This window comes from Manis pentadactyla, chromosome 3 (assembly GCF_030020395.1).
Source record: "Manis pentadactyla isolate mManPen7 chromosome 3, mManPen7.hap1, whole genome shotgun sequence".
In the NCBI taxonomy this organism is placed as follows: Eukaryota; Metazoa; Chordata; class Mammalia; order Pholidota; family Manidae; genus Manis; species Manis pentadactyla.
The window spans coordinates 56,620,608-56,645,966 of NC_080021.1; the positions used below are offsets into that span (position 1 = coordinate 56,620,608).

At 35.1% G+C, this 25,359-nt stretch overlaps 1 long non-coding RNA gene across 1 annotated transcript in view; it reads right to left on the reverse strand.

Moving 5' to 3' along the window:
* Positions 1–3,234: 3,234 nt before the first annotated feature.
* The window catches only part of LOC130682866 (uncharacterized), a 208,734-nt gene continuing 186,609 nt past the window's right edge, over positions 3,235–25,359 (reverse strand). Inside the window, exons 2-3 of the long non-coding RNA XR_008996261.1 lie at positions 6,282–6,402; positions 3,235–5,812 (exon numbers count right to left, since the gene is read on the reverse strand). This is a non-coding gene — a long non-coding RNA (uncharacterized LOC130682866). The remainder of the gene's footprint in view (positions 5,813–6,281; positions 6,403–25,359) is intronic.

A 25,359-nucleotide genomic window follows, 5' to 3' on the forward strand; every position in this document is an offset into this window, starting at 1 on the left:
GATTTAGTGCTGTTAGAAGGCAAGTATAGATGATCAGGTCTGTGCCTACAGACTAGCTATTAATCCAAGTTAGACAAGGGTGACAAAACATCCACAGATATAGAAGATTTCTCTCAAAACTGGGGGGGTGAGGTTCTAAGCCTCACCTCTGTTGGCCCCCATTTTCTCACCTGATGGCCCCCCTGTGACTGTGCCTGTCTTAGGTTGTTCCTCCCTTGAGAAATCTTACCTGTCTCTGGCTAACCAGCCATTTTCCGGGGCCATACAGGGAGATGTAAAGCTGGTAAGTGAGAGAGAAGTAATAGTCTTTGAAAAGGTTAGATTTATGCAGATTTATGCCCCATGGCTTCTAAGCCCAGCACTTGTCTTGAGGTATCTTTACCACTCGGAAGAGTTATGGTACTTGGTAATTTCATGTATGAGGCATGAATTCTAGTAAAGGGCTGTAATTAGGAAGGAAGAAGAGAAGCTATAGAAGTAGCACATGGAAGAAAACATGAGAAGATTGATTAAGTGTCAGACGGTTATTCCATTCAGTATTCCCCCATAACTCTATTTCTCTAATTTTCCTATAAAACTCTTCATCACTAATTTCATTAGCATTGTAATAAAAAAGGGGGTCATTCCCACTTAGTGGAGATGGGGCAGTCAATGTTTGACTAACTAACAGTTTTCGGTATTTCATGCCAAGATCACCATATGGCCTCTGTGCATTCCATTCTTTAGGAACACTGTCCTGAAAAGCTTCTGGGAAACTTATGTTCTCATCTTTTCCATACTGCTTAGCAAAAGTTAGTTTAGTCTTTGGCAAAAATGCAAGCAAAAGCAAAGCCAATAGTATAATGGAGAATAACAAAATCAAGGTGGGTAATAGAGGGAGCCAACTGCGAAGGCCCCTGCTTTGTAGGGGTCTTCCTCCAGCCTGAGCTTTGCTACACAGCTTGAGTAGCATGGGTCCTACCATTGACTGTATATGCAATGGCTTCTTTCTGGGTTCTCTGTTCAGTTACACTTGTCTATGTTTCTACTTTTAGACCAGCTTTATACTGTTTTGATTACTATAGCTTTGGAGTAACTTTGAAATCAGAAAATCTGATGCCTCCAGCTTTGTTATTCTTTCTCAGGATTGCTTTGACTATTCAAGTCTTTAGTGATTCCATGTGAATTTTAGGATTATTTGTTTTATTTCTCTGAAAAATGCCACTAGAATTTTGACAGGGATTGTACTGAATTTGTAGATTGCTTTGGGTAGTATGGACATTTTAACATACTAATTTTTCCACTCCATGTACATAGGATATCTTTCCATTTGAGTCTTCTGCAATTTCTTTAACCAAAGTCTTACAGTTTTGGTGTGCAGGTCTTTCACCTCCTTGGTTAAATTAATTGCAAAGTATCTTAGTTTTTGATACAATTATAAGTGTTCTTGCTTTATTTCTCCTTCAAATAGTTCATTGTTAGTGTATAGAAATACAACTAATTTTTGTATATTGAGCTCTATCCTGAACTTTACTTTATTAGTTCTATTTTTTTGTGGATCCTTTAAGTTTTTCTAAATATTTATGAGATCATGTCATCTTTTAAATAACATTTATGTTAGTCAGTAGAAACAATTTTACTTCTTTACTGAATTCAATGCCTTTTGTTTCTTTTTGTACCTGATTGTTCTGTCTGGGACTTCCAGTACTAGTTGATAGGCATGATGAGACTGGGCACTCTTGTCTTGTTCCTGATCCTAAAGGAAAAGTTTTCAATTTTCACTGCTGAGTATGATGTTAGCTGTGGGTTTATTTTATATGGCTTTTATTATGCTGAGATATGTTCCTTCTATACCCAACTTGCTGAGAGTTTATGTTCCTTCTATACCCAAACTGCTGAGAGTTTTTATTCACGCATGGATATTGAGTTTCACCAAATGCTTTTTCTTCATCAAGATGATTGTATGATTTGTATTTTTTATTTTATGGTGATGTATCAAACTCATTGATTTGCATATGTTGAACCATCTTTATATCCCTGGGATAAATCTCACTTGGTCATAGTATATTATCCTTTTAATGTGCTGTTGAATTTGGTTTCCTAGGATTTTGTTGAGATGTTTCACATCTATGTTCATCAGGAATATGGCCTATAGTTTTCTTTTCTTGAAATGTCCTTATATCTGCCTTTGGTATCAGAGTAATAATAAGATAATTCATAAGATAAGTTTGGGAGTGTTCCTTCAATTTTGGAAAGGGTTTGAGAAGGATTGCATTAATTCTTCTTTAAACATGTAGTATAATTCATCAATAAAGCCATCTTGATCAGGAATTTTCTTTTGGGGAGGTTTTTTTGATTACCTATACAATCCATTTTCTCATTATTGGTCTGTTCAGATTTTCAATTTTTTCAAAATTCAGTCTAGGTAGGTCATATGTTTTTGGAATTTATTCCTTTCTTCTAATTATCCAATTTGTTGGCATATAATTGTTCATAGTAGTCTCTTTGATCCTTTGTATTTCTGTGGTATTGAATGCAATATCTCCTTGCTCATTTCTAGTTTTATTTATTTGAGTTTTCATTCTTTTTAGTTAGTCTAATTAAGGTTTCTCAATTTCTTATTTTCAAAAACCAGTTTCATTGATCTTTGCTATTGTTTTTCTGCTATTTCACTTATTTATGTTCTGATCTTTGTTATTTCCTTCCTTCTGTTCACTTTTGGTTTAGTTTGTTGTCTTTCTAGTTTTTGAGGTGTACTGTTAAGTTGTTCATTTGGGATATTTTTTAATATAGTCACTCATCCCTATGAGCTTCACACTTAGTATTGCTTTTTCTGCATCCCATGAGTTTTTGGTATAATGTTTTTCCGTTTTTGTTTCAATATATTTTTATCTTTGACCCATTGGTTGTTAAGCAATGTGTTATTTAATCCCCACATATTTTGAATTTTATACTTTTCCTCCTTGTATTGATTTCTGATTTCATGTCTTTGTGTTCAGAATACTTTGTATGATTAGTCTTTTTAAATGAAAAGACTTATATGATCTAATTTATGACCTATCCTGGATATGTTCCATAGTTTACAAGAATGTACATTCCACTGCTGTGGGAAAGAATATCCTGTATATGTCTATTAAGTTCATTTGATCTAAAGTATAGTTCAAGTCCAACATTTCCTTATTGATTTTCTCTCTAGATGTCCAATCCACTGCTTACAGTGGGATATTGAAGTACCTTATTATTATTGCATTGTGTATTTCTCCTTTCAGATCTGTTAGTATATTAGTATTTTTAGGTGCTCCAATGTTGGGTATATATGTATATTTACAACTGTCATATCTTCTTGATGATTTAACCCATTTATCATTACATAATCACCTTGTTTTCTCTTATTACAGACTTTGTCCTACAGCCTATTTTGTCTGATATAAGTATAGATGCCCCTGTTCTCTTTTGGTTTCCACTTGCATGGAAATATCTTCTCTCATTTCTTCAGTTTGAGCTTATGGGTGTCCTTCAATTTGAAGTTAATCCCTTTTAGGCAGCACACAGTTGGAACTTTTTTTAAAATCCATTCAACCACTCTATGTCTTTTCATTGAATATTTAAACAATTTATATTAATTATTGGTAGATAGGGACTTACTAATGTCATCTTAATTGTTTTTTGACTGTTTTGTAGTCCCCTTGTTTCTTTCTTCCTCTCTTCCTGTCTGTGGATTGATGATTTGTTATAGAGTTACACTTTGATTCCCTTTTTCTTGTGTGTTCATCTACTGTAGGTTTTGCTTTGTGGTTACCATGAGGTTTATGTAAAACATCTTATAGATATAACTCTACTATATGCTAACAATGGAACTTTAGTCACATATAAAAACTCTAGTCTGTTACTTCTCCCTTTTATGTTTTTGATTTCACAATTACCTCATATAGGATATTCACTAGCAAATTGTTGTAGCTATAGTTATTTTTAATACTTTTGTCTTTTAACCTTTTTACTAGAGTCAAGTAGTTAACATATCACCATTTTATAATATTAAGAGTTTTCTGAATTTGTGTATATACTTACCTTTACTAGTGTGTTGCATATTTTCATATGCCTTCTTGTTACTAATTATCATCTTTACATTTCAACTTGAAGAACTTTCAACATTTCTTATAAGATAGGTCTAGTGGTGATGAACTCCCTCAGGTTATGTTTGTCTGGGAGAATCTCTCTCTCTCCTTCATTTCTAAAATACAGCTTTGCCAGATAAAATATTCTTTGTTAGCAATTATTCTTTCAGCACTTTGAATATTCATCCCCCTCTTCTCTGGCCTGTAATGTTTTTGCTAAGAAATCTGCTGATGGCCTTATAGAGATTACCATGTAAGTAACAAACTTCTCTTGTTACATTTGTAAGTCTTTCTTTGTCTTTGATTTTTTACAATTTTATTACAATGTGTCTTGGAGAAAATCTCTTTAAAATTTAGTTTGTTTGGGGACCTACAAGCTTCATGAACTTGAATGGCCAAATCTATCCCCAGATTTAGGAAGTTCTTAGCCATCATTTCTTTAAATAAGCTTTCTGTTTCCTTCTCCCTTTGTTCTACTTCAGGGATTCCAATAATTTGCATATTCTTCTCCTGATGGAATCTATAGTTCACATAGGCTTTCTTCACTCTTTCATTCTTTTTCTTTGTTCTCCTGTGCCTGGATAATTTCAAAGATCCTGTCATCTACTTCACATATTCTTTCTTACATTAGATCCATTCTGAAATGAATTCTCTCTATTGCATTTTTCATTTCATTCAGTATATTCTTCAGCTCTAGAACTTCTGTTTTTTTTTATTATTATTATTTCTACCTCTTTGTTAAACTTCTCACTTTTTTCATATATTGTTTTCCTAATTTTGTTTGTATTTCTGTGAGCTTTTTGGTAGTTCATTGAGCTTTCTTAAGGCAGCTACTTTTTATTTCTGTATCAGATAAATTGCAGATATTCATTTCTTTGGAGTTGATTGCTGGAAAACTATTATGATCATTTGTGGTATCATGTTCCCTTGATTTTTTCAGGTTGTTTGAAGTCTTGGGTTGCTGTTTTCATACCACTTTCTCTAGTCTTTACTGACTGATTGTGGGAGACAAGTCAAAAATACCTTCTATCAGCCATACTAGAGATTCTGAGGCCTTCTCAGACCTTCTATAGATACAAATATTATTTCTGTCTTAATTTTCTATTATTGTTTTGACAAAACACCATAATTATGGTGGCTTAAAAAATTTATTATCTTACAATTCTGGGGTTCAGAAGTCTGACATGTGTCTTACTGGACTAAAATCAAGATGTTTGCCATACTCTGTTCCTATTAGCTGAGGTCTCAATGTTTTGTCCCCCCAAAATTCATATGTTTAAATACTAATGAGATTCAGATAAGAGATGGGTTTGGGGGAGGTGTTTAGGTCATAAGGGTGGAGCTAGTGAACAGGACTAAGTGCTCTTATAAAGGAGAAACTACAGAGCTTTCTAGAGATTCTGCCATATGAGGAGACAAGAAGCCTGCACCCTCTTAGAGAGCTCTTATCATCCATGCTGGCTCCCTGATGTTGGATTTCCAGGCTGCAGAACTATGAGAAATATATTTCTGTTTATAAGCCACCCAGTCTGTGGTATTTTGTTGTACCAGCCAATATGGACTAAGACACCTTCTGAAGACTAGGGGAGAATCTATTTTCTTGTATTTTCCAATTTCTAAAGGGTGCTTGCATTCCTTGGCTTATAGTCCCCTTCTTTCATCTCCAAAGCCATAGTCTCTTATCATTCTGATCCTTTTTCCATCATCACATGTCTCACCTGTATAACAGGAGAAATAACAATTACTACTTTATAGGGTTATAAGAATAAAATGTGATTATACATTCAAAGAAGCTGGCCTATATCTGAATGCAATTGTGCCCCAAAACCATTAGCTACTCTCATAAATAACAACATATTCCTTCTGTGCCCACTCACTTAAAAAAATATATAGTTTCTACTACCACAAAATTATTAGGGTCATTGATTTTGAACCCTTCCCTATTACAGGTTCTTTTCTAGTTCTCAAAGGAAAAAATTTTATGTTTCTTTAAGTTAATCTTAAATCTATCATAAGCATTCGTCTCCCCTTCAAGTAAGCAGGAGAGGTTATACCTGTACAAATGAACTCTTCTAAACTACCTCGAATAAATGGGTCTTGAAGCTCTTCAAAATTTCTCTTATTAACATTCATGGTTACTTTTCAATCTAAATAAACCCCACACTAAAATTCATCATAAACACTCACATGTCTCCTTCTCCTAGGCCCAGAGCTGGAAGTGGTGAGGCAGCTAGCCAATCACCTGCTGCTTTCAGAGGATCTGGCATTACAGCATAACCAGATTGTCAAGGTTCACCTAGAGGATTACCTGGTAAGCCACAAGTTTAAAGAAAACAATTTGGAGTTACCCAAGAGGAAACAACACACTTATCTCCAGACTCTCCACACAGACTATATTAAATTTTCCATAACCAAATTTACTGTAGGATTGAGAACAAGCGTGATATTTCTGCTGAAAGTTTTTGATATTTGAAACTATCTTTGATAAAAAAGCTTAAATCATAGGTACAACTCCCTATCTCTTGGGAAAAAACACATTTTTTTTCCTTTGGGGAAAATTGTTTGGTCATCTAATTGTTCCAGGTACAAAGGAAAAATATATTCAAAACACAGAACCTATCTATTAAACTATAAATTGCTTTTTTTCAAGATTTTTAAAATGCTGTGTTTGATATCATCAAACTGTTAGAGTTTATTTTAGCACCAACTGCTGTGACATTTTAAATCAATAAAACACAAGTACTCAAGCTAGTAGAGAAGGGAAAAAGAAATGAAAGATGGAATAAAAACTTTCTTAACAATTTCTAAACTAAATATATATTTAAATATAGCAATCATAGAGCCAAAATGGTAATGAACTCTCAGAGAACTATTTAGCATTTTTTCCCAACATTTGGTAGTTATTGTATTAGGTGTACAACATAAAAATTTAGGAAGAATGTAGACTTCAGCCAAATAGATTTGTGTAGTCAACATACACAGATGCTAAAAAAGAAAGCATGTTTTATTTGAAAAGGGCACTTCAATTCCCATCCCTGCCCATCAAGTGGAAAGGAAAATATATGAGGATATCAACTGTGAAATGTCAGCATACTAAGTAGGGTATATAGCTCAAGTTTCTTGAAATGAAAGGGAAATATCTCGTTGAATTCTATTTGAAAGTCCAGCTGCTGCAGAGCTATACTCTACTTGCCTGCGTTCTATAAAGCCGCTCAGAGGGCATGTGCAGAAGCACTATCTCAATACATCGCCCCATCACCACCCACAGCTATTTGTGGGAGTGCTGGAGATAATTGAATGTACTAAAGAAATGGATTTAGAAATAAAAAAGGAAGTGCTTCAGAATTCAAACAAGAAAAAAGAAAGGAACTGAAGCAAATGATATGTTTACCTTATCCCATGAGACAAGAATGTGTGAATGAATGAATATTATAAGAATTTTTACTAAGCCTAAACATACTAGGAAATATAAAAAGGGTCTGTGTCTTTTGTTGCCACCATTAAAGGGCAGGGGGAAATGAGTTAGTCCAAAGTGACAGTGCTGGTGGCAGATAAAGAAAGATTGAAATTGAAATGGTGGTGAACTCTGTGTGTAAGTCCTCTAGATTAGATAAATATTTATTACAGTTACATTTCAGATTCTACTAAAGAACACATTCTATCTTAAAGAATAATTTTGAAAGCCCTCATCTTTTCATTTCAGAAGAAAAAGGGTATATAATCTACACAGATGAATCTGAATTCATGAATGGCAATAATCACAATATCTTAACATGTTTCTCAACCCAAAGAACCCCCTAATCACTTCCCAGATTTAAGAAGATGACATCAAACTATAAACAGGATCGTTTCGCACATGGAATCATAGCTACATCTGTGGAGAAAGCACAGAGGAATGACACAGCTCAAACGTGCCTGTGACAAGGAAAAGTGCAACCAAACTACCTGGAGTGTCTGTGTGAACATCATAAGGCTAACCATGCGTGAAATTTAGCCAAAATCCTGTTGCCATAACAGGTATTTCAGCTTTTCTTAGAATGTTAAGATGGCTAGCAACTTTTAAAGATAGGATACTGTTATTTGAAATGGATTTTGCTTTAAAAAGATGGTTTTGATGTAGCACTACACAGCTCTAAAAACGAAGGAGCACCCAAGTGCAACAAGGGTTCTCAGGAAGATACATTTTAGTACTGACCTGGCCAAGCCTAAGACTGTGAGAAATGTATCAAGGTTTGATTAGATGTTTGTCTCAAGAAAAAAAAAAAATAGGAGCAAGGAAACAAAGACAAAAAAGAAGCCTCTCTCATTATATCAATAACAAGACAGTGGCATTTGTTTCTGTGTAATCAATGGAGTGATTACTTGTACTGCAGCATATATACCATTAATCTGTCTTATTAGACCAATAACTTGGATTAAAATTTATAGTCCACAAAGTATAGTGTTCTGAGAGTATAAAAAATGTGCTCCATTAATGAAATCCAAAACTTTTGTTTTCCCTTAGTCATTTAGATAATCTGTCTAAAACACTGCCCTCTTCTACTGCATTTTCTTAAGTATGGCTGAATAAATTTGATTTATTTTTCAATTGTGCCTCCCCCATCATTTCATATTAATCTGCTGTCATATTTTTCAGAACAGAGAAATCAAAACCACACTCTATATTTTAATAATATAAAATGATGGCAGAAAAACATCAGAAAGCAAACTATTCTTTATTTTTTTCTCTCTTTCCTCTTTATCAGTTTAGAAAGCATATACACACCCAGAAACACATACGACCACACAACAGAAGCCTGTCTTGTTTGAGCTTTTAATTAGTTAATCTCCCAAACAGGTAAATTAGTGCTGTTAAGTGCTGTTCTGGTTTCAAATAATTACCTGAAAATGACTGCCTGGGGTTGGATTACCTATATAGTCTCATCAACATGCATCACTATTGCTACAGCATGAAATGAGAGAAAAATAATATACAGTGAAAACAGGAGAAATACTATGAAAACAAAATGCGCACAATTTTTTGTTAAAAAGTCTTGGCACTGACCATCTTCTCCCCAGACACTATTTCATTGCATACTTCATGATGGTCACATAAGAGCCACACTCTTGAAACATACTCCTCTAGCACAGATTTTATATGTGCTTCTGCTTTCCATGCAGACTCTTACCTTTGGAGCACCTGGAGTGCTTATTAAAAGTTAAGACTCCCAGAACTCAAAAAATTCTGAGGCAGCAGGTATAGTTAGGGACCCAGAAATTTCTAAACACTATCCCATTCAGGATATCTATGGATCATATATGGAGAAATGCTGCCCCATAGGCTATGCACTACATCATCATCTGTTTTTCAAAAGAAAGACTTCCTACATATTCTTTACACCCCAATAAGGCAGAAGAAAGTCAGCCACAATTTTGCCTTCCTACCCGCTGTATGGTGATGCTAATACCACCTACCCCAAACTGAATCTTCAATGACAGGACCTCAGTAACTTCAGAAGTAATTCATTCCATTTTTGAACAACTCTGACTCTTCTTATATTTGCATATAAGTCTTTGTTCTAACCTTTGGAACCATATTCTGTAACAACTATTTTGCTCCAATAAAGCCTTCAAACTGACAGTTTTTGGGTACAGTATAGACGTCTCACCCAGAGGATTGGCAGGGGCTCAAACCCAGGGAAAATGCTCTGGTGGTCATAGGAGATGGCCCATTCTTAGAGAGAGGGGAGATTTAAGCTATTTGAGATTCAGGGAAAGCTGCCTCCTATGTTTATACAACATATAGACAATAAGAATAGAGAATGGAAATACCAAGTGAGAGTATCTTTGCTAAAGATATAGCATACACATGAAAAATAAATTCAAATGATATGGAAGTTAAAAGTGAAAAGGTCAGGTCTCTTCCCTGGTCTAACCTGCTGGCCCTCTTCTCCAAAAACAGTTACTTCTACACTTGTATGCTTAGTTACCTTACTGGCTACCATCACCATGATCTATGTGTGTACCTCTCTCTGTTCCTAAATGCCTGACAGTGTCCCTTGTTTCCCCACCAGGAAAGATGCGAAATTTGGGCACTTATCTTGCTCTGCTCTTTCTCTCTCTCCTCCACCTAATATGCATTTGTGTTATCCCAGTGGTTGCCTCTATGACTTAAAATTGTGTAGTTTAATGTCTAGCTCTGAATTAATTATCTTGGGCAGTGTCTAAAGATTCCATGAAAAATGAGGAAATTAGTACATATCCTTCCTAAAGGTAAGATGTTAAAAATATTTTCTTAATCATTAACTTATCTTTTAGGTGACTGACATGAGGCAAACCTTTTGAAATCATTCTCTCTTCTATTCATAGGCAGTAGTATTACGGACATGTCTACTGTGGAGAATTGTTATAAAGTTTCTAAAACCTTATATGTGACATAAATATAAATTTGCAGAACACATACACACTAGACTGATTGTCCAAAACATTTGCATTCCAACCGATAGTCCTACTTTCTTGTAACTTTGATATGACACATGATTTTAACTCACACAATGTGACTCTTATCTGTTCCTAAAGAATTTATGCACTATCTTAAGGCTTCTGGATAAACATCTATTTCAGCCCCATAGAAACCCTTCTTTTTGACAGGGTCCTTGATTTCAAAGCAAACTTCATTGATAGCAACCAAGAGTAACACAACATTTACTGCAAAAAAAGTCAACTAGTGTCCTAGGACAAAGCCAAGCTACCAGTTCTAAAAGAATGATTGCTTCCAAACAACCTTACTGTTAGTCTTGGCTGGAGAATAAATGATGGAAATTTACACAAAAGCTAACATAATGAAAGAAATGGTAGAGCCTTAAGCAGGTACTTAATGAATCACAACAGTAAAAGATATGGCACTGTTGTAACACAGTTACTAAACCACAAATGTAGAGTCACTTATCAATCACACACTATTATGCCCATAGGGGAGTGATTATTTTCATTGTTGTTTTGAGTAATTGGGTAGGCAGTGAATCAAGGAGACAGAGAAACAACACTGCAGTTACAGACCAAAGAAAAATTTTCACAAGAATTCTATGTCATATACAACTATATCACACATGCAGTTGTCTTTTTTCTACCACACTTGCACTACACAGAGCAAAAACTTCCAGTATCACAAAGGCTAATTGCTGGTGGAGGTCATCAAGACGGGACCAGTTGACCAGTGAAGAATTAGAGGCCCCACCTCCCCCCCTGCATCTTCAACTCCCCAATGCCATCCTTGGAATGTGTTTCCTTTCCTGCTCCCAGAAACTGCTCCAAGGATACACCCTTGAGATAGTAGTGGGGTGTTGAGGCTATCTGGACCAGGTATGTCACTAAACTCTGTCAGGGCCTCTATATGCACGTTTTTTTTTTGGAGTGGCAGAATTATATCTATTGTATCCTAACTGTGGTGCTGGTTACATGAATATATACATGTGTGAAAATTCATAGAACTGTACATCAAAAAAGAACTTCTAATGTATGCTAATTTTTAAAATAAAATTTATAAGTTGAAAAATATTGGAGGACTTAATAGATTTGTTACCAAAGGATAGAAACTGTTACTCAGGGGTTCTTTGACTTATGGCACTACTTATCAAAAACATTTTCAGTAAAGAATGAATCCTCAGAAGGAAGGTCAGTCTTTCTTCTGCATGAGGAGGGTCACTCTTACACTAAGAGATAGTAACTTGTAGGCCTGAGAATTCTGGCTTTATATATGCACGTTTTTAAGATTCTCATGGGTGAGTATGAAGATCTACTCATCTTCAGGCTACCCCAGAGAAGCCTCTCATATGTAACTTTCCTTGCTTATTAAACCTGTCACCTACCAATCTGGACTGGCCTGTCTCTTTCTGTGGCTTGGAGCCTATGTATACTTGGGGCCAGTTTGCAAACCCACACTAATTTGTATATGTTAAACTTTTATTTTCTTGCAATTGAGTCTTTAATTTTCCCAGTGGGAAGTTACTGTCTCTTAGAAAATATAAAGCATTTACTAGTTGTACAGTGGCCTAAAAGAATTTATTGTAAGACTTTTGGAAAAAGGTACACCTTTTTTATGTTTACTAAATCATGCACTATTATGATATCCATAATGATACCATAAATAAATATACCCTAATGGAGTAGGCTATTTAATTCCAAAGTCATTAAGAAATTAATAAGATATATTATAATATATCATACTATCATAACATCAAAGTTTAAATAGATATGTTTATTATCTAAAGAAAATTTAACAGGATGCTCAAACAGTGTGAGATTGAAAAATATCCCATGAGGTTGAGTTCAAATATTTCACAAGAACCATCCAATGGATATTACGCAGAGGGGAAAAGCCACAGTAGCAAAAACAAAGACATGTGGGATGGAAAAGACTAAGGTAAAATGTGTTTCATAAAAAATATATATCACAGTTAAGTCCAAAATATTTTATAAGACAAAAGAAAACAGTTTATATATGTATATATATATATATATATGTGTGTGTGTGTGTGTGTGTGTGTGTGTGTGTGTGTTAAATACACCATCTGCCATAAATCAGCAGAAATTAAGTTTTAAAGATTTTATGAATTGTTGGCTCTATAGGCAGAAGATAGGATTATAACTGAATTTTTTTAAGTTAAATAATAGTGACTTCAAAAGTAAGAATCTATTTTTTAAAAACTGTAATTCACAACCTGATGGTTTGGAATTAGTTACTATGTAAAGAAGAATGTCCTGATTATGTGCAAGACCTTGTTAAATTCTAGCTTTGTCTACAGTTAAGATTTTCCCAAGAGGAAGAAAAAATAATGGCTAACATAATTCAAAACCCTAATCCTAAATGAATTTTTTCAGCTTCCTATCTATTCATAAATCAGGAACCTGCACCTAGAATTTATTCAAGTAAAAAAACACTTCCATGCTCCAGGACTACTTGAAATAATGGTTTTTTATTATTCACAGCACAAATAGGTACCAAACGGTAAAGAATTCCACAGTTGCATCTTTACCGCTGAATTTTATCAAACGTTTAGTGAAGACCTAATACCCATCCTCCTTAAAGGGAATACTTCCAAACTCATTCTATGAGGCCAGCATCACTCTAATACCAAAACCAGGCAAAGACACCACAAAAAAAGAAAGTTATAGACCAATATCCCTGATGAACATAGATGCAAAAATACTCAACAAAATATTAGCAAACTGAATTCAAAAATACATCAAAAAGATCATCCATCATGATCAAGTAGGATTTATTCCAGGGATAAAAGGATGGTACAACATTCGAAAATCCATCAACATCATCCACCACATCAACAAAAAAAGGGACAAAAACCACATGATCATCTCCATAGATGCTGAAAAAGCATTTGACAAAATACAACATCCACTCATGAAAAAAACTCTCAACAAAATGGGTATTGAGGGCAAGTACCTCAACATAATAAAGGCCATATATGACAAACCCACAGCCAACATCATACTTAACTGTGAGAAGCTGAAAGCTTTTTCTTTAAGATCGGGAACAAGACAAGGATGCCCACTTTCCCCATTTCTATTCAACATAGTACTGGAGGTCCTAGCCATGGCAATCAGACAACACAAAGAAATAAAAGGCATCCAGATTGGCAAGGAAGAAGTCAAACTGTCCCTTTTTGTACATGACATGATATTGTACATAAAAAACCCTAAAGAATCCACCCCTAAACTACTAGATCTAATATCTGAATTCAGCAAAGTTGCAGGATACAAAATCAATACACAGAAATCTGTGGCATTCCTATACACTAACAATGAACTAGCAGAAAGAGAAATCAGGAAAACATTTCCATTCACAATAGCATCAAAAAGAATAAAATATCTAGGAATAAACTTAACCAAGGAAGTGAAAGACCTATACCCTGAAAACTACAAGACACTTATAAGAGAAATTAAAGAAGGTACCAATAAATGGAAACACATCCCATGCTCATGAATAGGAAGAATTAATATTGTCAAAATGGACATCCTGCCTAAAGAAATCTATAGATTTAATGCAATTCCTATCAAAATACCAACAGCATTCTTCAATGAACTAGAGAAAATCATTATAAAATTCATATGGAAACACAAAAGACCTCGAATAGCCAAAGCAATTCTGAGAAGGAAGAATAAAGCTGGGGGTCTTAAGCTCCCCAACTTCAAGCTCGACTACAAAGCCACAGTAACCAAGACAATTTGGTACTGGCACAAGAACAGACCCATAGACCAATGGAACAGACTAGAGGGCCCTGACATAAACCCAACCATATATGGTGAATTAATATATGATAAAGGAGCCATGGATATACAATGGGGAAATGACAGCCTCTTCAACAGCTGGTGTTGGCAAAACTGGATAGCTACATGCAAGAGAATGAAATTGAATTATTGTTTAACACCATACACAAAAGTAAACTCAAAATGGATCAAAGACTTGAATGTAAGTCATGAAACCATAAAACTCTTACATCTCCTGAATATAAGCATAAGCAACTTCTTCCTGAACCCATCTCCTCAAGCAAGGGAAACAAAAGCAAAAACGAACTCATGGGACTACATCAAACTAAAAAGTTTCTGTACAGCAAAGGACACCATCAACAGAACATAAAGGCATCCTACAGTACAGGAGAATATATTTGTAAATGACATATCTGACAAGTGATTAACATCCAAAATATGTAAAGAACTTACATGCCTCAACACCCAAAGAGCAAATAACCCAATTAACAAATGGGCAGAGGATATGAAGAGACAGTTCTCCAAAGAAGAAATTCAGATGGCCAACAGACACATGAAAAGATGCTCATCATCACTAATCATCAGGGAAATGCAAATTAAAACCACAATGAGATATCACCTCACACCAGTAAGGATTGCCAGCATCAAAAAGACTAAGAACAACAAATGCTCACAAGGATGCGGAGAAAGGGGAACCCTCCTACACTGCTGGTGGGATGTAAGCTAGTTCAACCTTTGTGGAAAGCAATATGGAGGTTCCCCAAAAAATTAAAAATAGAAATACTATTTGACCTGAGAATCCCACTCCTTGGAATTTACCCAAAGAATACAACTTCTCAGATTCAAAAAGACAGATGCACCCCTATGTTTTTTGCAGCACTTTTTACAATAGCCAAGATACGGAAGCAACTTAAGTGTCCATCAGTAGATGAATGGATAAAGATGATGTGGTCCAATACTATTCGGCAGTAAGAAAGAAACAGATTCTACCATTTGCAACCTCATGGATGGAGCTCGAGGACATTATGCTCAGTGAAATAAGCCAGGCAGAGAAAGACAAATGCCAAATGATTTCCCTCATTTGTGGAGTATAACAATGAAGCAAAACTGAAGGAACAAAATAGCATCAGACTCTGAGACTCCAAGAATGAACTACTGGTTACCAAAGAGGAGTGGTGTGGGAGGGCAGATGGGGAGGGAGGGAGAAGGGGATTGAGGGGTATTATGTTTAGTATACATAGTGTGGGGGATCACGCAGAGAACAGTGTAGCACAGAGAAGGCACATAGTGGATCTGTGGCATCTTACTACACTGATGGACAGTGACTGCATTAGGGTATGGGTGGAGACTTGATAATATGGGTAAATGTAGTAACCACATTGTTTCCATGTGAAACATTCATAAGAGTGTATATCAATCATACCTTAATAATAATAAGTAAAAAAAAAAAAAGTAGCCGGAAATCACAATTCATAAATAAATGATATGATTATGACTGATTCAGCATTTCATCAGAACAATTATAAATTTGAAAGTGCAATGGACCCTCTTGTTAGTCCCATAATTTATACTAGCACCTGGTGAACATTTTTCCATGTTAATATTCTTCATTTCAACAATTTTTCACTGCATTCTCTATACACTGTTAACTTGCCCAAAATACTTAGTAACTATAGCTACTATTTACTGTGTAATGTAACCCTAAAGAATAGGCCAAAGTTACCACTTAGTAATTACCACAAACATGTTCAAGCTAATGTTAAATAAGAATTATTCATAATTGCTTCATGAGATTTGAAGTTAAGTTCCCAAAGAGGTAATTTTTCTATTTCCTAGTATTACTCAGATTGAATTTTCCAATTCTTGCCATTTTCAGCATTGTGTTACAAAATCAGGAAAACATAGATGGTTCAAAGGACAGAGGGAGAAAAGCAGAATTATTTTAAAAGTGAAGGTAGTAAACTGGATGCTCTCAGTACAGTTCTGAAGGTTCAATATACACTTTCCAAAGCGACTTTAAGAAGAAAGCCAAAGATCAAATTAGTGTCCTAATCTAGATGTGCTGCTATCTCTGAAAACAAGCACAATTTAATTCTCTGATCCTCAGATACGCCTTTGTTAGCACACCTCTGAGCTACACCTTTGTTAATGCTATTCCCCTTCTGACCCACAGCCAGTTAAAGCGTGTCCAACCTTCATGGGTCAAATAATGCCCAACTTCTCCTATTTAATCTTGATTGAATATTAGGTCAATATTGATGTATTTCTACTTTGAACACATAAGAGTTTAGATAACTCAATTTATCCCAGAATTATGTAGACTTTATATTTTTGGAGTAGTTTTAGGTTCCTGACAGAAGGTACAGAAGTTTCCCATATACCCCTGCCCCTACACATGCATAATCTCCCTACTTATCAACATCCCACACCTGAGTAGTACATTTATTACAACTGATGAACCTAAATTGACACATCATCACCCAGAGTCCATGATTTACATTAGGGTTCACACTTGCTGTTGTATATACTATGAGTTTAGACAAATTTATAATAATATGTATCCATTACTATAGAATCATACTCAGTAATTTCACTACCCTAAAAATCCTTTGTGCTCTATTTATCCTTTCCTCCTCACTAACCCCATACAACCACTGATATTTTTTTATTGTCTTTATAGTTCAGTCTTCCCAAGAATGCCAAATAGTTGGAATCATACAGTATGTAGCTTTTTTAGATTAGTTCCTCTCACTTAGTGATAATGCATTTAAGGTTCCTCCATGTCTTTTCATGACTTGATAGTGCATTTCTTTTTGGCAATTATGAATAAAGCTGTTATGAACATATGTGAACAGGTTTTGTGTAGAATAAGTTTTTTGTCTCCTTTGGGTAAGTACTAAGGAGTGTGAATACTGGATCATATAGTAAATATGTTTAGTCTTGTAAGAAACCATCAAACTGTCTTACATGTCTATACCATTTTGTATGACTACCAGCAACGAATGAAAGTTACTGTTGCTCCACATTCTCACCGGTATTTGGTGGTGTCACTGTTCTGGATTTTAGCCATTCTAGTAGGTATGAAGTAAGTGATATCTCATTATTGTACTAATTTATATTTCCTTGCTGCCTTATTTAGGAAATTTAGGAAATGCACATTTCCCTGATAACTTATCTTTTCATATTCATTTGCCATCTATTCACCTCTTTGGTAAGGGATCTGTTAGGTCCCTGGCCTGTTTTTTAATGAAATTTTTTGTTTTGTGATTGCTGAATTTTAAAGATTCTTTGTACATTTGAATGAGTTCTTTATTGGTTATGTCTTTTGAAAATTTTCTCCCAGTCTGTTTTTTCATTCTCTTGCCATTGTCTCACAAAGCAGAGTTTTTAATTTCAGTTAAGTCCAACTTGTCAGTTCTTTCATTCTTTCATGGATTGTGCCCTTAGTGCTATATCTGGAAAGTCACTGCCAAATCCAAGGTCAGCTAGGTTTCCTCCTATGCTATCTTCCAGGAGTTTTATAATTCTGCATTTAACATTTAGGTCTATGATCCATTTAGAGTTAATTTTTGTAAAGGGTACAAGGTATCAGTCTAGGTTCACTTTTTTTGCATGTGGAAGTACAGTTGTTCCCTTACCGAATACACTATGACTTCTTTGTGCCTTCATGGTTTCCTAGATGTTACAGATTGCTTTGATGCTTTCCCTCAAATCATTTCATTTCAATGTAATCCAGTGGGTTCATGTAGAATCTAGGGAAATACCAGAGAAAAATGAAGTTTCCTGGATAAATGGGAGTAGGGAGGAGCACAATATCAGTCAACAGGTATTGTGTGACCCTGTTGATAGGAAATAGTTGTGCATACTAGATGCGGTCTTCCAATTAAGGGAAACTAATTTAAGGAATGCACATTCTCTTGGCCCTGTAAGTTACAGTTGGTAAATGTGGAAAGAATGACTGGACATGCTCAGTTTAGCTCTCTTCACATCCTCTTGAGAGGACACCTTCCTGCAGAGAACACAGATTTTCCTCTGCCATGCTATCCATTTTACCTCAATAGGCTTCTTGCATGGGCAAGCCCCAGTTTAGAACAACCTGGGACTAGATGGGGAAAGCTGCATAATTCTGGAATCCTATTAGCAAGCCTAACAGGTATGAAGCTACTTGCTCTGCCTAACCTGTTAGTAATAAACATTACTTTGCATTTACATTGGCCTCTTTACTCCTTTGGGGTTCTTTCTTTAACTTTTCAGATGTGGAAAAAGGATGCTACTTGTGGGGGTTCATTTGAAACACCCACAAACCCATTTTTGTAAAATTCTGTATGTATGCTTACTTAAAAATCTGTAAAAGAAATAAACCAAAGTGATAAAATTATAGACAATTTGGTTTTGCATATTTACATGTTCTAAACTTTTACTTTATGAACACATTTTATAATTAGGAAAAAAGGTTAAATATATTTTAAAATATAATGTGGAGTTCCTCAGAAAAAGAACATAGGTTAGCATAGTCCTTACAATAGGTGTCATGTGGAAATGCTCAAAATGCTTATTTTAGGCATATAACAGTGTTTTAATAATGAGCCCCCAAATGGATCACACAGTTAGGAGAAGCTCACAGGAATTCTCTTCCCTCCTATATCATTAATAAGAACCCTTCCTAATCAGTTAATGGACTATCAGAGTAATCAAAGAAAATTGCCTGCTTTTAGCAGTTACAGACAACATGACTTTTCAAAAACATATTACTGCATCACATTCCTATGGTAGACACAAAATTCCCTTGGTCCAGTAGAGCTACAGCATGTTTTAATGGTGACATTTTCTTCCAAATATCACTTTCATAGAAGCTGGCAACTTCAAAGTGCTGGATACAGCAGGCTTGGCATCAGCAGACATTTATTCCCCCTCTGTCACTATATTTCTGCTCACTTAGCTTTGCTTCATTTTGCCCATCCACAAAATAAGAAAAATAACTTGCTTGTTTCTTAAAAGTGATAGGAATAAAATAAATCAGAGTCTATACATGAATGCTATAATTAGATTCTTACAAATAAAGAAAAATGTATGCACATAAATATTCAGAATTGCTATTACTATAATTAATTTTAGCAGTCCATCAATTTAGGCTAGATAATTTTCCTGCTGTTTTTTAACTCAAGATGAGCTTAAAGATGTGATATTTTTCTCCAAATATCACTAACTTTCACAAAAGCCAGTAGTTTTAAAGTGCTAGAGGCTGGATAGGTATCAAAATGGCAGAGAAGCAAGCTCTTTGTCTCTAGGAGGGAAGCTGGTCTTCTCCAATTTGACAAGAAAAACATTACCCTTGAGAGCTTCTTTCCCCAATCAAGAAGTGAAAAATCACTTGTATGTGGCAAGTTAACCAAATAATAGTGGAAGAATGCCAGTTCTAGGAAAAGACATTTTGATGGATGTGAAAGGAATGAAATGAGATGCCTGCTTTATTAAATAGCAGCTGATCTGTGTTCTGCCCACAGAGGAAGTTTACAAAGGAGTAGGACAGTTGTGTCAGGGAACTGAAACCCACAATCATCCACAGTAGTTTGAAAAGGACGAAAGCACAAAGCTCATAAAGCGTAAAGAGCATAAAAACAATAAAAACAAGTGGCATCTGATAAAACACGAGAGATTCAGTAGAAGGGCATTACAGCATGAAGACAGAAAGCAGCAAATTAGGGTCAAGGAAAAAGCTTGTGTTTATGAATTTGAAAACATTGGAAAGACCAGGGAGATAGAGAGAAAACTCCTTGCAACTTAGCAAGGTTATAGACGTCAAACAGCTGGGAAAGGTCATCTTAAATAGTGCCTTTGAATGATTTTTGCTTTGTTGTGGGTTTTTTTATTTTGAAAAACTGAATTAAGGAGCTGGATTTCAGTGTCCTTTTAACAAGTAGGCAAAGGAAATAAGCCATTATTGATAAACAGCATTAGAAGATTGCTCAAATGTTCTAAATGTTCTGCAATAGTTAAGCTTGCAGCTTGCAACTAAACCCAGCTGTTGGCCTTGGTGACAGCTGCAGAAAACACGAAGGGTTAAAAATACCATTTGAAATTGGGGAGACAGGTTTTGAGGGCTTTGTATTCTCTCTCTGAAGTGATCGGTTTTTGCCTGATTACATCAGAGGCTTAAAGGAGATCAAAAGCTCCAGATGCTATAACCTGCTTTGTTGGAAAGACTTCTAATTGAATATGGCATGGACAGAATATAATTACATAAAAAGTAATAAAATCTCTCATCAAGATTTGGAGCAGTAATGCTTGGACTGCTCTAATTCCTTTACTGTCTCTTTCACAAAAGATATTGCTAATTACAGACATGCATTATTGCCCAAAATTCAATAATTCCTGTTTAGGATAGGAGGAAAGAAGATAAGAAAAAATTTGTAGGGACTTTTTCCATATTTATGTTTTTACTATGAAAATCATATTCACATAAGAAGAAAGTTGGTACAGCATGGATATATGGATATAATGAAAAGGGTTAATACGGCTTCATACATGAATTTATAACAAAGCATTTGGACAGATCTGGTAAAGTCTAATCCCCAACAAAACCAGATGGAACAGCATATCATACAGAGAAACTCATGGGAGTTTTACTCTAGAATTCAAAAATAAGTACCAATTTCTGAATATTTTTTAGATGTCTATATATTTGTTCCTTTCTTGTCCAACACTCACCAGGTAACTTCTGTGCTTCAGTTTTGAGAAACATAAGATGACAGAACGGTTAAGACGTTTACTTCCAACTCAGTTCTGACAGTCCGTCATCAAAATTATTCCTTAACACCCACAGGGCTCATAACACTACAATGGGTACTTGGATGTACAGATTAAAGAACAGATAGTGTTTCTGAACCAAAGAAAATGCATGGTAATGATTTCAGTGATAACAGGGCAAGTATTTTCATAGATTCAAACCAGAGGCTAGCATTAGAGAAATAAGCCAAATCCAGGAGATATGAGAAGACATTTCTGACAAGAAACTTGATATTTTCTTTTCACTTTTGTTGTTAAGAGATCCTACACAGTAACTCAGCCAGCCTCTCCTTGCTACACACTGCCACCTAAAGGACAGCTGGTAATTGCTAGGTAATAACTTGTTTGGTTTCTCATGGCTGAAAGTAAAGCCCCTAATTAATTTCATGATGCCCCTATTTTTCATGCAGCATGAAAGTTAAGCATACAAATGCACACTTGATCTTATGTCTATTATCTTAAAATAAAAATGCTTCCCAGGGTTCCAGATTGGTTTAGGGAAACTGAAGAAGTCCCTGCACATAACATTTCATAGCAAGGCACAGTTTTATTCCTGCTCTATTTAATTTCAGGAAGTAGGCTATTAGGATTAGGTTGCCAAATATTCTGAATAAGGAATCTGCTAATTGTGATAAATGCAATGTGCAAATGCACCATGTAATGAATGCTTTTGATGATGGTGGTGGTTGGCAGTAAGAGTACTTTTACCTAAATGTTTCATTAACTGGGATGCGATTAGCCATTGTTTCTCAAGGAACATGTCACTTTATATTACAAAGACTTGGATTTTTCAATTTTTTTTGATAACTGCAGAAAATGGAAATTAAAAGTAAAAAGTAAAAATACGTAAACTCAAGTCTTAGTACCTTCTGAAGGTAAATAAAACCATCAAAATACCATAGTTATTAGAAGGATACCATTATGAATAAAAGAAACAATTTGGCTTTTTCAGTTTGGTAACAAGAACAGTATGACATTTTCCCTTTATAAAGAATTATCAAATTACTTGCTTGAGAAAAATTGATCAAATCAGGCCAGAAGAGCAGCTTCCATGGCAACCAATGCATTAGAAGATCATAGATTTTAGTATTTTGACTGATATAATTGAGAAAGATTCAATAAGTCCTAGACAAACTGAAAGCTAAATTTGGTCACACTGATCAGTAAAAGGTACAATAAGATTTCTGGTGTAAAGATCAACAACAAATTCCCCAAAATGGGCTGAGAATTTTGTCAAATGGTTTATACCCATGCTGAACACAGATTAATCAGGAAGAGTTTTATATTGAAAAAAACTCTTCCTTTTGTTCCACAGTAAATGTGTGACTAGAAAGTTCTACACACATAACATATCTGTTATTCATTTCACATTCTTAAATGCACTGGAGTAGCTCCCTATTTATAGGAATCATGCAATGCATAGTTTTGTAAAACAGAGTATTCTTATAGTACAAATAGTAACAATTTTCTCTCCTCTATGTATTTGGTAAATAATGATCTTCAAATATTGAATTTCTTGAAGTAATACAGCCATAATATGCAAGTGACAAAATGCCAGGAGACACTTTCAGAAATTACTACTTGAGAGTTCAGAATTCAAAGATATAGCACTGTAAGAAGGAATTTTAGCAAGCTGAGTCTCTCTTATTTTCTTATATTACAAAAAATGAGCATTGGTGAATTGGTCAGACCTACTGTCCAAAAATATGGATCCTGCAATTCAGGTTCTCAGGTTGAGTTCAGCGTTACAAAAATCCAATGGTGTGGCTATACTACGTACTCCAACTTCACACTCCAGGAGGTTAAAATAATATAGCATTTTTTGTTAGTAGTAAACTTTTAATAATGTAGCTAAATCTAATTTTTTCCTTAATGCTAATTCACACCTGCAATATGCTGCATCATTTTGGTTTAGTGTATATATTTTTGTGTGGCTTGCCTTTTGCATCTAACCATAGATGATGTGAAAGACGCTTAAAGAAATAAGGTATCATTTTAAAAACTAGGGATGAGAGTCCATTTTTGAGTGTGGATTTCTTTTCATATAGTTTCAAGACTTGGTTTGAAGGTAGATGTTTTATTAGGAATACAATGTAGTTAAAAACACTAACATGGATTCTTTACTTTTTCATGGTATTGCGTGAACTTAAGACAGATTTTTAATCTCTCTTCTATTTCTCAAAAGGTAATGGTATTTTACTCCAAATTACCTTAAAGATTTAAAATGTTGTATGTAAGGCTCTCCAAGCCAGAAATCTCTTTTGCCTTAAATACTAATTTCCCCAGAAGAAACCCAGAATGATTCCATTTACCAAGTAACTGAGGGAAAGGGTTTGACTCTATTTTGCATTAATTAGTAAATCCCTTCCATTTTGCCACAGGTTCATATTTTAAGAGAAGCCTCATTGACAGCGTGGTTGTATTAGAAACTTTTATAGTTATGATAGAGAAAAAATACATATTTTGTGCAATGAATTCTGATATTTACAGTGCTTGTAACATGCTCTTTACATTTTAATAAAGCATTTATATAACACATTGTTTTTGAATAGATCACAAGAATCATTTCACAAAATTTTCACAACATCCCTACCTGGCAGACAGGATATACAACCAAAAGGTGATACACAAGAGAAAATATAATGATGGCCAAAGTTCAAGTCTGTTCTAAAACTAACAATTGCTATAAGTCCTTGAGAGTAAGCAAAATACCTTATCATCTCGTCTCCCCTGCTGAGGACATTGCTTTGCCTAATTTGAAAAACTAAAATGAATTCATGGCCTTTGTTCCTCCATATCTCTTTTATCCTCACACAGAACAATCTGATTCTACTACATCATTAAGCCATTAAGCCATTATTACATATTTGCATAGAGTTAAATTTCTGAACTAGAAATGCGGTGAAGACCATAGATATGAGTTCATCTTCCAGGTGACTATCCTCTATATTTAACAAGTGCAATCATTCTCCTTATGCATTGAGAACTGCAAAATGAAATAAAAATAATTCGGAAGTTTAGGTCATCATCTGAAACACATGATAAGCTAATCAGAGTATGCTTAGTGATAATTTATCTGAAATTAACCAGAGGCCTATAAAGGTTCATATTCTCAGTCTACTACCACTTTTAATTAATTTCCATGGGACTTAACTAATTCCTTCGTAAGAAACCAAAAATGCCTCAATTTAAAGGCTTGGATGGGAAGCTGAAAAGACAGTGGAGTAGCTAGTCTTCAAGAAGTCCCAATGACCTGTACCTCCTGCTTCTCACATCCATGAGTATGCCCCTCCCACCTTGTACCCGGGATGGTCTGTGTGAACAATAGCATATGGCAGGAATAATGGTATGTCACTTCAGAGAGTAAGTTACATCTGACTGCTGCTTCCATCTTGGACACCCTCTCCTTGGGCTCTACCCTTGTTTCTCCTTCCCTCTCTCCTTAAAGTCTCCAATTGAAAGCTAACAAGGAATCAAGGTTTCCCAGCAACCACATGAGTGAGTTTCAAAGTGACTCTGCAGCCTCAGTAGAGTCGTGAGATAACTGCAGCCCCTTCTTGATGCAGAGCCACCCAGCTAAGTTGCTCCCAGATTCCTGACCCTACAGGATAATAAATGCTTGCCGTTTTAAGCTGCTATGTTTGGGTATAATTTGTTACACAGAAATAGATAACTAATACAGATGTGTAGGCATATCTAGGGATTTTATATTTTCTACCAAATAAAAGTATGGTTATAAAAGTAAAAATAAAACACACACACACACATACGCACACACACACACACACACACACATCATCTTTTGATCACAAAAGATGTTTAGAATTTGGTTTTCTAGACTGAGGTTTATGGCTCCTAAATCACAAACTGAGAAAGGCTAGAAATCTCAAAAAGTCGGTGATGGATATTTTTTGCTATGGTAAGTTTTTTAAGACCTGAGGGAGGGAAAAAAATGCACAGAACAAACGACTGACCTCACAGTATGATGAACAAATTTGACATATAATGATGGAAGTGATGCCAAATAATTCACAGGGTAAGAGTTTTGTGATAAAACCAAGGCCTTATGGATTCGGTTATGGTCTATATCTAGAACAATTAGGAATATAAGTGTCTTATAAATCAAAATTTTAAATGCAACTTAAAGAAATAAGCTAATCTCTGGATCAGTGAAAACTAGTGGGAGATGGAAAAAGCAATGGCTCTATAACATGAC